We start from the raw sequence: 17,942 nt of genomic DNA, 5'->3' as shown, positions 1-17,942 counted from the left end.
GGCCTCATTCTCTCTTTGCCACTGCGTGTGTAGAATGGCATGCTTGCAATTTTTTTTTTATCGTCACTTAACTTTTGCTCAGTTACACTTCTTTTTCGCTTCAATACAGTAAATTTTTTTTTGGTTTTTGTTTTTTGCACTAATTTGAAAACACTCTGTTGTTTGACATCGCCTTGGCCAGATGACGTACTGGGAACACTGACATCAGGACTGGTGACAGAACCTGGTTGCTCATTCAGATCATATGTGGACTGCTTTGAATCCATTCCTAGCGCAAACCACTGGGGAGTGCTAAAAATTATTTAGTAGATTCTGCTGACAGATATGACTTTTGACAGCCAGAAATATTAATGCACAATTAGGGAGGACACCCCAAAAGCACCGAGGAGTGCTAAAAATTATTTAGTAGATACTGCTGACAGAAATGACTTTTGACAGCCAGAAATATTAATGCACAATTAGGGAGGACACCCCAAAAGCACTGAGGAGTGCTACAAATTATTTAGTAGATACTGCTGACAGATATGACTTTTGACAGCCAGAAATATTAATGCACAATTAGGGAGGACACCCCAAAAGCACTGAGGTGTGCTACAAATTATTTAGTAGATACTGCTGACAGATATGACTTTTGACAGCCAGAAATATTAATGCACAATTAGGGAGGACACCCCAAAAGCACTGAGGAGTGCTACAAATTATTTAGTAGATACTGCTGACAGATATGACTTTTGACAGCCAGAAATATTAATGCACAATTAGGGAGGACACCCCAAAAGCACTGAGGAGTGCTACAAATTATTTAGTAGATACTGCTGACAGAAATTACTTTTGACAGCCAGAAATATTAATGCACAATTAGGGAGGACACCCCAAAAGCACTGAGGAGTGCTACAAATTATTTAGTAGATACTGCTGACAGATATGACTTTTGACAGCCAGAAATATTAATGCACAATTAGGGAGGACACCCCAAAAGCACTGAGGTGTGCTACAAATTATTTAGTAGATACTGCTGACAGATATGACTTTTGACAGCCAGAAATATTAATGCACAATTAGGGAGGACACCCCAAAAGCACTGAGGAGTGCTAAAAATTATTTAGTAGATACTGCTGACAGATATGACTTTTGACAGCCAGAAATATTAATGCACAATTAGGGAGGACACCCCAAAAGCACTGAGGAGTGCTAAAAATTATTTAGTAGATACTGCTGACAGATATGACTTTTGACAGCCAGAAATATTTATGCACAATTATGGGGGACACCCCAAAAGCGCTGGGGAGTGCCAAATATGAAGAAAAAATAATAAACCTCTATCCTCCTCTCTGCACTAGCGATTTTGGTTAGAGCAATTGCAAGAACAATATTGTATTCTCTGTCCCTGCTCTAATTAGCCTATGACTACACCCTGCTCTCTCCCTCTGTCAAATGGCGATGGATTGCTGTGGAGGCTTGTATTTATAAAGTTGAAGTATCGCGAGAACCGAGCCCCGAGATCCGACGACGTCACAATGACGTTCGGCCTCGATTTGGATTCGGAATGGGCGGGAGAGTACCGAGCTGAGCAGCTCGGATACCCAAAGTTTGGGTGGGTTCGGTTCTCGGAGAACCGGACCCGCCCATCTCTAGTAAGAATGCACAACACAAATACAAAACACAAACAGATTCACACTCAGATAGACATGTTACATTGAAGGGGGAGGTAAATATAAAATGTGAGGACAGACTTATAGTTTGGATGCACAAAGCAAGGACTACAAAGACATGGTTTTATGAGTTGACTTCAACCCCATTCAATAACTTTGGGATGAACTGGAACGGAGATTGTAAGCTAGCCCTTCTTGTCCACCATCAGTCTCTGACCTCATAAATGTTCTACAGAATGAATGGGCACAAATTCCAACAGAAACACTCCAACATCTTGTGGAGCCTTCCAAGCAAAGTGGAAGCTGTTATCACTGCAAAAGGGGGTCCAACTCCATATTAAAGTATGTGAATGCAATGACATTACAGTCACTGTTGGTGTAATAGTCAAACATCCGAATACTTTTGTCCATATAGTGTATATTTATAGATTTAAGTGTTATTTTTCTTAAGTTTTCAGCTTCCTGTACTTTGTCCAATGTTAAAAACCTGAAGAGCATTTTTCATGTATGTTTCTGTTAAATCACTTTATAAATAACAATAATCAGCCATTGTTTGTATTTTTGTCTTCAATGGTCAATAACATAACTCACCTTTACCTCCCTGCTGCCCTGATTCCACCAGGATAGTCCTGATTTTAGTGGACTACCTGATTAGCCAGGAGCTTGTCCCAGCATGTGAGGCAGCTCTTCACTTTACATACATGCTGTGTGAGCCAGTTAGTGCTGCACTCTTTATATAAGAGAAGATGAGAGGGAGATGTAGGTGGTAGGAGGGAAGTGCAAGCTATGCCCTCCATGGTGCCGGCCACGCCCATACACCGCTGGTCACACCCACACACCGCTGGTCACGCCCACACACTGCTGGTCACGCCCACACACCGCTGGTCACACCCACACACCGCTGGTCACGCCCACACACAACTGGTCACACCCACACACCACTGGTCACGCCCACACACCGCTGGTCACGCCCACACACCGCTGGTCACGCCCACACACCGCTGGTCACGCCCACACATCACTACTGCAAATAGTAGTGGTAAGAATTACAGATATTTTTTATCAGTCTGGTATATTATTTTTTTAATACAACTTGAAATAATTAGAACAAAATCAATTAATGAGCTTGTGTGTGTGTGTGTGTGTACAATGTGCAGGGTCATATGGCCAGGCATCAGGATCAGATTAGGGGCCACATGGATGTGGGGTTAAAATTATACAAGGGCCTATTTTGAGAAAAGAAGGAGCTGTGACAAGTGCGGTGTGGATGTATACTATCCTACCAGCCCCAAAGTCTCCCTAAATTCATAAAAAATAGAAAATTGCATAATTTAGAGAGGAAACCAGAAATGCTATTTTTAACACTTATGATTTATGGGCGACGGTGTGTGGTCAGCTGGTCATCATCATGCTGTAATGATGATGGACCTATCTTTATGTGGAGGCCCAGGGCTGTACTCCCCCCTCCCCAGTGTTAATCATGGCACTGGCGTGGATTCAGTGACATTAATGGTGGAAATTAGAAAAATAAGATTGGTCAATGGTAAGTTATTTTTTTATAATTACTGTATTTTAAAAGGAAAAAAGTGACACTTTATAATACTCTGAATTTGGGTCTCACTTGCATATTATCGAAGTAAAAAATATTAATGAAAATTTAATTAACTTTGCAGAGGTCAACATTTCCCTTCTAGTTTAATGTATAAGTCAGTGGTTCCCAAACGTTTTCAGTTCGCAGCACCCTTAGAGTCTCGATAATAAGGCCCCCCTCCAAAATAATTACTGAGCTGTCCCGTTTTATAAGTGGTTGGGTCAAAATAACGTAATAAGTATTTAGGTTAAGATAAAAATACTTAGTATGTTGTTTGCAAAATTAATACATATAAATCCAAGGGAAAATAATATTTTTAAATCTTTTTTTTTCAATTATATTTCTGTCAAAGAATAACAAAATAAAACATGTACAAACTTCATCACACTGTGCCCCTTCATCCTCACACTGCGCACCCCTTCATCCTCACTCTGCGCGCCCCTTCATCCTCACACTACGCGCCCCTTCATCCTCACTCTGCGCGCCCCTTCAGCCTCACACTGCGCGCTCCTTCAGCCTCACACTGCGCGCCCCTTCAGCCTCACACTACGCGCCCCTTCAGCCTCACACTGCGCGCCCCTTCATCCTCACTCTGCGCGCCCCTTCATCCTCACACTACGCGCCCCTTCATCCTCACTCTGCGCGCCCCTTCAGCCTCACACTGCGCGCTCCTTCAGCCTCACACTGCGCGCCCCTTCATCCTCACACTACGCGCCCCTTCAGCCTCACTCTGCGCGCCCCTTCATCCTCACACTGCGCGCCCCTTCATCCTCACACTGCGCACCCCTTCATCCTCACTCTGCGCGCCCCTTCATCCTCACACTACGCGCCCCTTCAGCCTCACACTGCGCGCCCCTTCATCCTCACTCTGCGCGCCCCTTCATCCTCACACTGCGCACCCCTTCATCCTCACTCTGCGCGCCCCTTCATCCTCACACTACGCGCCCCTTCAGCCTCACACTGCGCGCCCCTTCATCCTCACACTACGCGCCCCTTCAGCCTCACTCTGCGCGCCCCTTCATCCTCACACTACGCGCCCCTTCAGCCTCACTCTGCGCGCCCCTTCAGCCTCACACTACACGCCCCTTCAGCCTCACACTGCGCGCCCCTTCAGCCTCACACTACACGCCCCTTCAGCCTCACACTACACGCCCCTTCAGCCTCACTCTGCGCGCCCCTTCATCCTCACACTGCGCACCCCTTCAGCCTCACACTGCGCGCCCCTTCATCCTCACACTACGCGCCCCTTCAGCCTCACACTGCGCGCCCCTTCATCCTCACACTACGCGCCCCTTCAGCCTCACTCTGCGCGCCCCTTCATCCTCACACTACGCGCCCCTTCAGCCTCACTCTGCGCGCCCCTTCAGCCTCACACTACACGCCCCTTCAGCCTCACACTGCGCGCCCCTTCAGCCTTACACTGCGCGCCCCTTCAGCCTCACACTGCGCGCCCCTTCAGCCTCACACTACGCGCCCCTTCATCCTCACACTGCGCACCCCTTCAGCCTCACACTACGCGCCCCTTCATCCTCACTCTGCGCGCCCCTTCATCCTCACACTACGCGCCCCTTCATCCTCACTCTGCGCGCCCCTTCAGCCTCACACTGCGCACCCCTTCAGCCTCACACTACGCGCCCCTTCATCCTCACTCTGCGCGCCCCTTCATCCTCACACTACGCGCCCCTTCATCCTCACTCTGCGCACCCCTTCAGCCTCACACTACGCGCCCCTTCATCCTCACTCTGCGCGCCCCTTCATCCTCACACTACGCGCCCCTTCATCCTCACTCTGCGCGCCCCTTCAGCCTCACACTGCGCGCTCCTTCAGCCTCACACTGCGCGCCCCTTCAGCCTCACACTACGCGCCCCTTCAGCCTCACACTGCGCGCCCCTTCAGCCTCACACTGCGCGCCCCTTCATCCTCACACTGCGCGCCCCTTCATCCTCACACTGCGCGCCCCTTCATCCTCACTCTGCGCGCCCCTTCAGCCTCACACTACGCGCCCCTTCAGCCTCACACTGCGCGCCCCTTCATCCTCACACTACGCGCCCCTTCAGCCTCACTCTGCGCGCCCCTTCATCCTCACACTACGCGCCCCTTCAGCCTCACTCTGCGCGCCCCTTCAGCCTCACACTACACGCCCCTTCAGCCTCACACTGCGCGCCCCTTCAGCCTTACACTGCGCGCCCCTTCAGCCTCACACTGCGCGCCCCTTCATCCTCACACTACGTGCCCCTTATCCTCACACTGCGCGCCCCTTCAGCCTCACACTGCACGCCCCTTCAGCCTCACACTGCGCGCCCCTTCATCCTCACACTACGTGCCCCTTATCCTCACACTGCGCGCCCCTTCAGCCTCACACTGCACGCCCCTTCATCCTCACACTACGCGCCCCTTCAGCCTCACACTGCGCGCCCCTTCATCCTCACACTACGCGCCCCTTCATCCTCACACTGCGCGCCCCTTCATCCTCACACTGCGCGCCCCTTCAGCCTCACACTGCACGCCCCTTCATCCTCACACTACGCGCCCCTTCAGCCTCACACTGCGCGCCCCTTCATCCTCACACTACGCGCCCCTTCAGCCTCACACTGCGCGCCCCTTCATCCTCACACTACGCGCCCCTTCATCCTCACACTACGCGCCCCTTCAGCCTCACTCTGCGCGCCCCTTCATCCTCACACTACGCGCCCCTTCAGCCTCACTCTGCGCGCCCCTTCAGCCTCACACTACACGCCCCTTCAGCCTCACACTGCGCGCCCCTTCAGCCTTACACTGCGCGCCCCTTCAGCCTCACACTGCGCGCCCCTTCACCCTCACACTACGTGCCCCTTATCCTCACACTGCGCGCCCCTTCAGCCTCACACTGCGTGCCCCTTCAGCCTCACACTACGCGCCCCTTCATCCTCACACTACGTGCCCCTTATCCTCACACTGCGCGCCCCTTCAGCCTCACACTACGCGCCCCTTCATCCTCACACTGCGCGCCCCTTCAGCCTCACACTACGCGCCCCTTCACCCTCACACTACGTGCCCCTTATCCTCACACTGCGCGCCCCTTCAGCCTCACACTACGCGCCCCTTCACCCTCACACTACGCGCCCCTTCAGCCTCACACTACGCGCCCCTTCACCCTCACACTACGTGCCCCTTATCCTCACACTGCGCGCCCCTTCAGCCTCACACTACGCGCCCCTTCACCCTCACACTACGCGCCCCTTATCCTCACACTGCGCGCCCCTTATCCTCACACTACGCGCCCCTTCAGCCTCACACTGCGCGCCCCTTCATCCTCACACTACGTGCCCCTTATCCTCACACTGCGCGCCCCTTATCCTCACACTACGCGCCCCTTCAGCCTCACACTACGCGCCCCTTCACCCTCACACTACGCGCCCCTTATCCTCACACTGCGCGCCCCTTATCCTCACACTACGCGCCCCTTCAGCCTCACACTGCGCGCCCCTTCACCCTCACACTACGTGCCCCTTATCCTCACACTGCGCGCCCCTTATCCTCACACTACGCGCCCCTTCAGCCTCACACTACGCGCCCCTTCACCCTCACACTACGCGCCCCTTATCCTCACACTGCGCGCCCCTTATCCTCACACTACGCGCCCCTTCAGCCTCACACTGCGCGCCCCTTCATCCTCACACTACGTGCCCCTTATCCTCACACTGCGCGCCCCTTCATCCTCACACTACGTGCCCCTTATCCTCACACTGCGCGCCCCTTCATCCTCACACTGCGCGCCCCTTCAGCCTCACACTACGTGCCCCTTATCCTCACACTGCGCGCCCCTTCATCCTCACACTGCGCGCCCCTTCAGCCTCACACTACGCGCCCCTTCATCCTCACACTACGTGCCCCTTATCCTCACACTGCGCGCCCCTTCAGCCTCACACTACGCGCCCCTTCATCCTCACACTACGTGCCCCTTATCCTCACACTGCGCGCCCCTTCAGCCTCACACTGCGCGCCCCTTATCCTCACACTGCGCGCCCCTTCAGCCTCACACTACGCGCCCCTTCATCCTCACACTACGTGCCCCTTATCCTCACACTGCGCGCCCCTTCATCCTCACACTACGCGCCCCTTCAGCCTCACACTGCGCACCCCTTCAGCCTCACACTGCGCACCCCTTCAGCCTCACACTGCGCACCCCTTCAGCCTCACACTACGCGCCCCTTCAGCCTCACACTGCGCGCCCCTTCAGCCTCACACTGCGCGCCCCTTCAGCCTCACACTACGCGCCCCTTCATCCTCACACTGCGCGCCCCTTCAGCCTCACACTGCGCGCCCCTTCAGCCTCACACTGCGCGCCCCTTCAGCCTCACACTACGCGCCCCTTCATCCTCACACTACGTGCCCCTTATCCTCACACTGCGCGCCCCTTCATCCTCACACTACGCGCCCCTTCATCCTCACACTACGTGCCCCTTATCCTCACACTGCGCGCCCCTTCAGCCTCACACTGCGCGCCCCTTATCCTCACACTGCGCGCCCCTTCAGCCTCACACTACGCGCCCCTTCATCCTCACACTACGTGCCCCTTATCCTCACACTGCGCGCCCCTTCATCCTCACACTACGCGCCCCTTCATCCTCACACTACGTGCCCCTTATCCTCACACTGCGCGCCCCTTCAGCCTCACACTGCGCGCCCCTTCAGCCTCACACTACGCGCCCCTTCATCCTCACACTACGCGCCCCTTCATCCTCACTCTGCACGCCCCTTCATCCTCACACTACGCGCCCCTTCATCCTCACTCTGCGCGCCCCTTCAGCCTCACACTGCGCGCCCCTTCAGCCTCACACTACGCGCCCCTTCATCCTCACACTACGTGCCCCTTATCCTCACACTGCGCGCCCCTTCATCCTCACACTACGCGCCCCTTCAGCCTCACACTGCGCACCCCTTCAGCCTCACACTGCGCACCCCTTCAGCCTCACACTGCGCACCCCTTCAGCCTCACACTACGCGCCCCTTCAGCCTCACACTGCGCGCCCCTTCAGCCTCACACTGCGCGCCCCTTCAGCCTCACACTACGCGCCCCTTCATCCTCACACTGCGCGCCCCTTCAGCCTCACACTGCGCGCCCCTTCAGCCTCACACTGCGCGCCCCTTCAGCCTCACTCTGTGCGCCCCTTCATCCTCACTCTGCGCGTCCCTTTATCCTCACTCTGCGCGTCCCTTCATCCTCACTCTGCGCGTCCCTTCAGCCTCACACTGCGCGCCCCTTCACCCTCACACTACGTGCCCCTTATCCTCACACTGCGCGCCCCTTCAGCCTCACACTGCGCGCCCCTTCATCCTCACACTACGTGCCCCTTATCCTCACACTGCGCGCCCCTTCATCCTCACACTACGTGCCCCTTATCCTCACACTGCGCGCCCCTTCATCCTCACACTGCGCGCCCCTTCAGCCTCACACTACGTGCCCCTTATCCTCACACTGCGCGCCCCTTCATCCTCACACTGCGCGCCCCTTCAGCCTCACACTACGCGCCCCTTCATCCTCACACTACGTGCCCCTTATCCTCACACTGCGCGCCCCTTCAGCCTCACACTACGCGCCCCTTCATCCTCACACTACGTGCCCCTTATCCTCACACTGCGCGCCCCTTCAGCCTCACACTGCGCGCCCCTTATCCTCACACTGCGCGCCCCTTCAGCCTCACACTACGCGCCCCTTCATCCTCACACTACGTGCCCCTTATCCTCACACTGCGCGCCCCTTCATCCTCACACTACGCGCCCCTTCAGCCTCACACTGCGCACCCCTTCAGCCTCACACTGCGCACCCCTTCAGCCTCACACTGCGCACCCCTTCAGCCTCACACTACGCGCCCCTTCAGCCTCACACTGCGCGCCCCTTCAGCCTCACACTGCGCGCCCCTTCAGCCTCACACTACGCGCCCCTTCATCCTCACACTGCGCGCCCCTTCAGCCTCACACTGCGCGCCCCTTCAGCCTCACACTGCGCGCCCCTTCAGCCTCACACTGCGCGCCCCTTCAGCCTCACACTACGCGCCCCTTCATCCTCACACTACGTGCCCCTTATCCTCACACTGCGCGCCCCTTCATCCTCACACTACGCGCCCCTTCATCCTCACACTACGTGCCCCTTATCCTCACACTGCGCGCCCCTTCAGCCTCACACTGCGCGCCCCTTATCCTCACACTGCGCGCCCCTTCAGCCTCACACTACGCGCCCCTTCATCCTCACACTACGTGCCCCTTATCCTCACACTGCGCGCCCCTTCATCCTCACACTACGCGCCCCTTCATCCTCACACTACGTGCCCCTTATCCTCACACTGCGCGCCCCTTCAGCCTCACACTGCGCGCCCCTTCAGCCTCACACTACGCGCCCCTTCATCCTCACACTACGCGCCCCTTCATCCTCACTCTGCACGCCCCTTCATCCTCACACTACGCGCCCCTTCATCCTCACTCTGCGCGCCCCTTCAGCCTCACACTGCGCGCCCCTTCAGCCTCACACTACGCGCCCCTTCATCCTCACACTACGTGCCCCTTATCCTCACACTGCGCGCCCCTTCATCCTCACACTACGCGCCCCTTCAGCCTCACACTGCGCACCCCTTCAGCCTCACACTGCGCACCCCTTCAGCCTCACACTGCGCACCCCTTCAGCCTCACACTACGCGCCCCTTCAGCCTCACACTGCGCGCCCCTTCAGCCTCACACTGCGCGCCCCTTCAGCCTCACACTACGCGCCCCTTCATCCTCACACTGCGCGCCCCTTCAGCCTCACACTGCGCGCCCCTTCAGCCTCACACTGCGCGCCCCTTCAGCCTCACACTGCGCGCCCCTTCAGCCTCACACTGCGCGCCCCTTCAGCCTCACACTACGCGCCCCTTCAGCCTCACACTGCGCGCCCCTTCAGCCTCACACTGCGCGCCCCTTCAGCCTCACACTACGCGCCCCTTCAGCCTCACACTGCGCGCCCCTTCAGCCTCACACTGCGCGCCCCTTCAGCCTCACACTACGCGCCCCTTCATCCTCACACTGCGCGCCCCTTCAGCCTCACACTGCGCGCCCCTTCAGCCTCACACTGCACGCCCCTTCATCCTCACACTGCGCGCCCCTTCACCCTCACACTACGTGCCCCTTATCCTCACACTGCACGCCCCTTCATCCTCACACTGCGCGCCCCTTCATCCTCACACTGCGCGCCCCTTCACCCTCACACTACGTGCCCCTTATCCTCACACTGCGCACCCCTTCAGCCTCACACTACGCGCCCCTTCAGCCTCACACTACGTGCCCCTTATCCTCACACTGCGCACCCCTTCAGCCTCACACTGCGCGCCCCTTCAGCCTCACACTGCGCGCCCCTTCAGCCTCACACTGCGCGCCCCTTCAGCCTCACTCTGCGCGCCCCTTCAGCCTCACTCTGCGCGTCCCTTCAGCCTCACACTGCGCGCCCCTTCATCCTCACTCTGCGCGTCCCTTCAGCCTCACACTACGCGCCCCTTCATCCTCACTCTGCGCGCCCCTTCATCCTCACACTACGCGCCCCTTCAGCCTCACACTACGCGCCCCTTCATCCTCACTCTGTGCGCCCCTTCATCCTCACTCTGCGCGTCCCTTTATCCTCACTCTGCGCGTCCCTTCATCCTCACTCTGCGCGTCCCTTCAGCCTCACACTGCGCGCTCCTTCAGCCTCACACTACGCGCCCCTTCAGCCTCACACTGCGCGCCCCTTCAGCCTCACACTACGCGCCCCTTCAGCCTCACACTACGCGCCCCTTCATCCTCACTCTGCGCGCCCCTTCATCCTCACTCTGCGCGTCCCTTCAGCCTCACACTGCGCGCCCCTTCAGCCTCACACTGCGCGCCCCTTCATCCTCACACTACGCGCCCCTTCATCCTCACACTGCGCGCCCCTTCATCCTTACACTGCGCGCCCCTTCAGCCTCACACTGCGCGCCCCTTCATCCTCACACTGCGCGCCCCTTCAGCCTCACACTGCGCGCCCCTTCAGCCTCACACTACGCGCCCCTTCATCCTCACACTACGCGCCTCTTCATCCTCACTCTGCGCGTCCCTTCAGCCTCACACTGCGCGCCCCTTCAGCCTCACACTGCGCGCCCCTTCAGCCTCACACTGCGCACCCCTTCAGCCTCACACTACGCGCCTCTTCATCCTCACACTGCACGCCCCTTCATCCTCACTCTGCGCGTCCCTTCAGCCTCACACTACGTGCCCCCTCATCCTCACACTGCACGCCCCTTCATCCTCACTCTGCGCGTCCCTTCAGCCTCACACTACGTGCCCCCTCATCCTCACACTGCACGCCCCTTCATCCTCACTCTGCGCGTCCCTTCAGCCTCACACTGCGCGCTCCTTCAGCCTCACACTACGCGCCCCTTCAGCCTCACACTACGCGCCCCTTCAGCCTCACACTGCGCGCCCCTTCAGCCTCACACTACGCGCCCCCTCATCCTCACACTGCACGCCCCTTCATCCTCACTCTGCACGCCCCTTCAGCCTCACACTACGCGCCCCTTCAGCCTCACACTACGCGCCCCTTCATCCTCACTCTAGTAGTAGACATGCCTACTGTATGTGTAATAGACTAGATCTATGTCTCCAACCACTTCTCTCTGCAGTGTTCCAGAGCCAGTGAACTCAAACTAAATTAACTAACTGAACTAAATGAATTAAACAAGTAATCTTTGACCTAATATTTTCAGAGAACTAGATCAGAATGAACTAAGCTCCAAAAAGAACTAGATTTCCCATCACTATGTGTATTACATGTGGCACACTCGTGTGTCTGAAGTTAGTCTTGTTGTAAGTACAAGACCCAATCTCAGGGACCTCATATGTGGTGGGTAATTATTGTGATGGGAAAAAGAGGCTGCTTGCCCCTTGCAAAGCAGGGAACAGCTCTATAACTGCCCCAACTTCACACCTTTAGCTCACTCCAATAGTTTCGTTCCTCAAGTCGAAGTATCATTTTTGTACATTGGTGAAATAAAAGCTCATTCACTCACCCAATACCTACTTGGCAAGGAACCAACTTCTGCTATCAGACGGTGAAGCTGATGCCACAATCATGCGCTTCTCAGGAAAATCAGAAGCATGTGCCCAAAATTATAAATGTGACAATTTTAACGTTTTTAGAAAGAACATTGGCATTCTTTAAATGAGAATCAGAACTTGTGACTTGAGTTGCAAGCCCAGTGATACAGGGATGACATTAGGTTAGGTGCACTAATAATTTCACTAGGCTGTAATACAAAAAAGACAGTCACTGAGTTTGGGCAAATAAGCTGACTCAGGACATCACCAACACACAAAAGACAGTCTGGCTCATTGACAAAGGATTTACACTCATGGTCAGGGAGAAATGCTATCTGTGTATCCAGACAAGATCCCATAAGCTCTATACAATTGTGTACACTCTCCGAATGGAATGTATGTGGGTCATGTGACAGCAATAGAACCCTTGTCCTCTATCTCAACGACTAAACTGATAATGGAAGCTGAATACAACCTGCATGAGTCTCTGTATTCTTTTATACCCCATTGTCACAAATTTATTTACGTCTATCTTTAGCACCTGGTAGAGCAATACCAAGAAGACTCAAGGAAGGGGAACAGCAAACACAAAGGAAGAAGCTGATGAGCCGTAAAGCAGTAGTGCCAACCACTATTATTAATACTACCCCCATGTTATTATTACTACTACCCCCTTGTTATTATTACTACTCCCCCTATGTTATTATTACTACTACCCCCATGTTATTATTAATACTACTCCCATGTTATTATTAATACTACTCCCATGTTATTATTACTACTCCCCCGATGTTATTATTAAAAGTACTCCCATGTTATTATTAATATTACTCCTATGTTATTATTAATATTACTCCCATGTTATTAGTAATACATCCTCCAAGGTAATACTAAATCTGAAAAAAAGTGAAGGATCAAATACAGACACACATTAGGGTCCATTTTGTCAGTAGCCAATTAACAAACCAGTATATTTTGAGGGTGCGGGAGGAAACCGGAGCACCCAGAAGAAACCCACGCACACACAGGGAGAACACGCAAATGTTTGGTTTTGAGTTACCAATGAAATGTGGTAGACAATACAATATACACTATGGGCCGGAGTCATTAAGGAGAGCAAAGCATAAAAAAGGAGTAACTTTGAATCTGGGCAAAACCATGTTGCATTGGAGGGGGAGGTAAATGTAAAATGTAGGCACAGATTTATAGTTGTGGTAGGACATGTCCTAGATCAACTTCAAATTTCAGTGTAAAAATAAAAAGCCATCAAGTATGTGTGTGCTAGATGAAAAAACAGCCCGTATTTATCTTATGTGCAAAGTAATAAATTAATTTGCACTCCTTCCATTGTAAGATGGTTTGTCCCGGAGAACATTTACTCCTTTTTCTTACCTTACTTTCCTTAATGACTCAGGCCCTATATGAACAAAAGTATTCGTACATTTGACCATTACACCAACAGGGACTGTAATGACATTGTATTCAAACACATATACTTTAATATGTGGCTGGCCCCCCTTTTGCAGCGGTAACAGCTTCCACACTTCTTGGAAGGTTTTCCACAAGATTTTGGAATGCTCCAGTTCATCCCAAAGGTGTTCAATGGGGTTGAGTTCAGGGCTTTGTGCGGCCAGTCAAGTTCTTTCACACCAGACTCATCAAATCATGTCTTTGTAGTCCTTGCTTTGTGCACTGGGCACAGACATGTTGGAATAGAAAAGGCCGTTCCCCAAACTGTTGCCACAAAGTTGGAAGCAAAGCATTGTCCAAAATGACTTGGTGCGCTGAAGCATTACGATTGCCCTTCACTGGAGATAAGGGACCTAGCCCAAACCCTGAAAAACAGCCCCATACCATTATCCCTCCTCCACCAAACTCACATTTGGCATAATGCAATCAGGCAGGTAACGTTCTCCCGGCATCCACCAAACCCAGACTCGCCCATCTGACTGCCAAACAGAGAAGTGTGATTCGTCACTCCACAGAACATGTTTCCAATGCTCCACAGTCCAGTGTAGATGTGCTTTACACCACTCCATCTGACGCTTGGCACTTGTCTTGGTGATGTGAGGCTGCATGCAGCTGCTCGGCCATGAAACCCATTCCATTAAGCTCCTGCCGCACAGATTTTGTGCTTACATTAATGCCAGTGGAAGTTCAGAACTCTGCAGCTATGGAATCACCAGAGCGTTGGTGACTTTTACGCACCGTGTGCCTTAGCAGTTGTTGACCCCGCTCTGTGATTTTATGTGGTCTTCCGCTTCATGCCTGAGTTACTGTTGTTCATAAATGCTTCCACATTCTAATAATATCACTTACAGTTGACCGTGAAATATCCAGCAGGGATGAAATTTCAGGAACTGTCTTATTGCAAAGGTGGCATCTTATCACAGTACCACGCTGGAAGTCACTGAGCTCTTCAGTACGACCCATTTGTATCACAAATGTTTGCAAATGGATAAACAGCGACAGGAGAAAATGCCAGGAGTGGGACTGTCGCCATTATAAGTGTCAGCAGTCACACTGCCAGTACTTTCTGCTGTTGGTGGTTCTCCCAGGGCTGTTGCAAATGTTGGCTGTCCCTTTTTAGGCAAGTCTGTATTTCCTACTTGTCGCTATTCTAGCAATCGAGATTTTTATGTCGATTTAACTCTTGTCGCAATTCTCACCATCGTAATGTTGACTACTACAGAGGAAAAGTGTGATAGATGGGGTATCTGGCAGCAAGGAGGGGGAGTGTGATAGATGGGGTGTCTGGCAGCAAGGAGGGGGAGTGTGATAGATGGGGTGTCTGGCAGCAGGGAGGAGAATGTGGTAGATGGAGTGTTCAGCGGAAAGGTGGAGGTGTGTGGCAGATGGTGTGTCTGGCAGCCGGGATGGGGTGTCTGGCAGTAGGTAGGGGGAGTGTGGCAGATGGGGTGTCTGGCAGTAGGGAGGAGGGGGTGGTAGATGTGGTGTCTGGCAGTAGGGAGGAGGGGGTGGTAGATGTGATGTCTGGCAGTAGGGAGGGGGGTGGTAGATGGGGTGTCTGGAAGAAGGGAGGGAAATGTAGTAGAGGGAGTGTGTTGAAGCAGGGAGGGGGGTGGTAGATGGGGTGTCTGGAAGAAGGGAGGGAAATGTGGTAGAGGGAGTGTGTTGAAGCAGGGAGGGGAGTGTGGCAGATGGGGTGTCTGGCAGCAGGGAGGAGGGGGTGGTAGATGTGATGTCTGGCAGTAGGGAGGGGAGTGTGGTAGATGGGGTGTCTGGCAGCAGGGAGGAGGGGGTGGTAGATGTGATGTCTGGCAGTAGGGAGGGGAGTGTGGCAGATGGGGTGTCTGGCAGCAGGGAGGAGGGGGTGGTAGATGTGATGTCTGGCAGTAGGGAGGGGAGTGTGGCAGATGGGGTGTCTGGCAGCAGGGAGGAGGGGGTGGTAGATGTGATGTCTGGCAGTAGGGAGGGGAGTGTGGCAGATGGGGTGTCTGGCAGTAGGGAGGAGGGGGTGGTAGATGTGATGTCTGGCAGTAGGGAGGGGGAGTGTGGTAGATGGGGTGTCTGGCAGTAGGGAGGAGGGGGTGGTAGATGTGGTGTCTGGCAGTAGGGAGGGGGGTGTTAGATGTGATGTCTGGCAGTAGGGAGGAGGGGGTGGTAGATGGGGTGTCTGGCAGTAGGGAGGGGGGGTGTTAGATGTGATGTCTGGCACTAGGGAGGGGGGTGGTAGATGGGGTGTCTGGAAGAAGGGAGGGAAATGTGGTAGAGGGAGTGTGTTGAAGCAGGGAGGGGAGTGTGGCAGATGTGGTGTCTGGCAGCAGGGAGGAGGGGGTGGTAGATGTGATGTCTGGCAGTAGGGAGGAGGGGGTGGTAGATGTGGTGTCTGGCAGTAGGGAGGGGAGTGTGGCAGATGGGGTGTCTGGCAGTAGGGAGGAGGGGGTGGTAGATGTGATGTCTGGCAGTAGGGAGGAGGGGGTGGTAGATGTGGTGTCTGGCAGTAGGGAGGGGAGTGTGGCAGATGGGGTGTCTGGCAGTAGGGAGGAGGGGGTGGTAGATGTGATGTCTGGCAGTAGGGAGGAGGGGGTGGTAGATGTGGTGTCTGGCAGTAGGGAGGAGGGGGTGGTAGATGTGGTGTCTGGCAGTAGGGAGGGGAGTGTGGCAGATGGGGTGTCTGGCAGTAGGGAGGAGGGGGTGGTAGATGTGATGTCTGGCAGTAGGGAGGGGAGTGTGGCAGATGGGGTGTCTGGCAGCAGGGAGGGGAAGTTCTGTAGAAGGGGTCTCTGGCACCAGTGTGAGGGAGTGTGGAAAATTGGGTGTCTGGCAACCGAGAGTGTGTCATTTATGCAAATCTTGTCTCACACACAGTTTCTCTCATACACATTGACTCACTGACACACAAACTCCATTACACTTACCTCTTCACCTGTGGCTTGGGCACTGTGGCTTGGGGTGTGTGTCTCTGCTATGATGTTACTCTGCCAATGGGAGCACAGCAGAGGAAACTTCACAGTACTGCGGAACGGCGCAGGCTGCTGTTCCTTCATTTCCTTCACGTGGGTTCAAAGTCCAGCGTCTTAGCCCCAAACCCTGGGTAAAGGTCATCAGGAAGAGGATCCTAATGGGGATTTCCTTGGTACCCCAACGGGTCAGTCTGATATGATAGATAGATAGATATGAGGACAGTGGGGGAAGGAGGGAGGGGTGTTAATAATATAGCTGTTAGGTAGGAGTGATATAAATGGAGAGCTCCTGGCTGCTGTGAGAAGGGGGATAGAATTGAAACTTAAGGTGTGGGGGGGGGGGGGGGGGTAAAATCGGAGGCATGAAGTGAAGCAGGATAAAAAAGGAGACATGAGCTATGGGAGAGATAGAAATGGAGGGCTGAGTTTGGGGAGGGCAAAAATATGAGGTGGCGTGGGGTGTGTGAGGGTTTAAAAAGGAGGGCTGAGGTGGGACGGTAAAAACAGAGGCATGAGGTGTAGAAGGGTTTAAATACGGAGGCAAGAGGTGTTGGAGAGTCAAAAACAGAGGCATGAGGTGGGGTGTTGAAAACAAAACTGAGGTTGGAGGGGCTTGAATAAGGAGGCCTGAGGTGGGGAAGGTAAATACAGAGATATTGTATTTATTTCCTTTGAAGAGTGTGTAAATAGGTCCCCACACAAAAGAGAACACATCCGATGCTCCAACTGAGGTGATCATTATTTATCAGAGAGGAGAACAGTGTGTGTTGTGATGGCAGCGTGGCTCTGTGTCACCTGTACATCACAGGGTTAACGCTGACAAGGTCCCTATCAGCAGAGAGGTCAATGTGCTGACACACTGTACAGACCTGAACACTCAGTCTGGCTCATGGAGGAAGAATTTACACTCAGGGTCAGAGAGAAATGTTATCAGTTTATACAGACAAGGAACAGATCCCATAAGCTCTATACAAGTGTGTACTCTCTCCTAATGGTGGAAGGTATGTGTGTCTGGTCACAACAATACAACCATCTCAATGACCCACTACACTGATAATAAAATGCTGAATACAACCTGTATTGTTTTATACCACATTGTCACCAATGTACTTAACTTAGGCCCAGTTGTAAAAGTTCAATCTGCAATGTACTGTACATATATATATATATATATATATATATATATATATATATTACACCTTATTTTTAACGGAT

The sequence above is a fragment of the Mixophyes fleayi genome, chromosome 6, assembly GCF_038048845.1.
Source record: "Mixophyes fleayi isolate aMixFle1 chromosome 6, aMixFle1.hap1, whole genome shotgun sequence".
Taxonomy (NCBI): Eukaryota; Metazoa; Chordata; class Amphibia; order Anura; family Limnodynastidae; genus Mixophyes; species Mixophyes fleayi.
The sequence above is the reverse complement of the archived record's forward strand: the minus strand, read 5'-3'. Positions refer to the sequence as shown.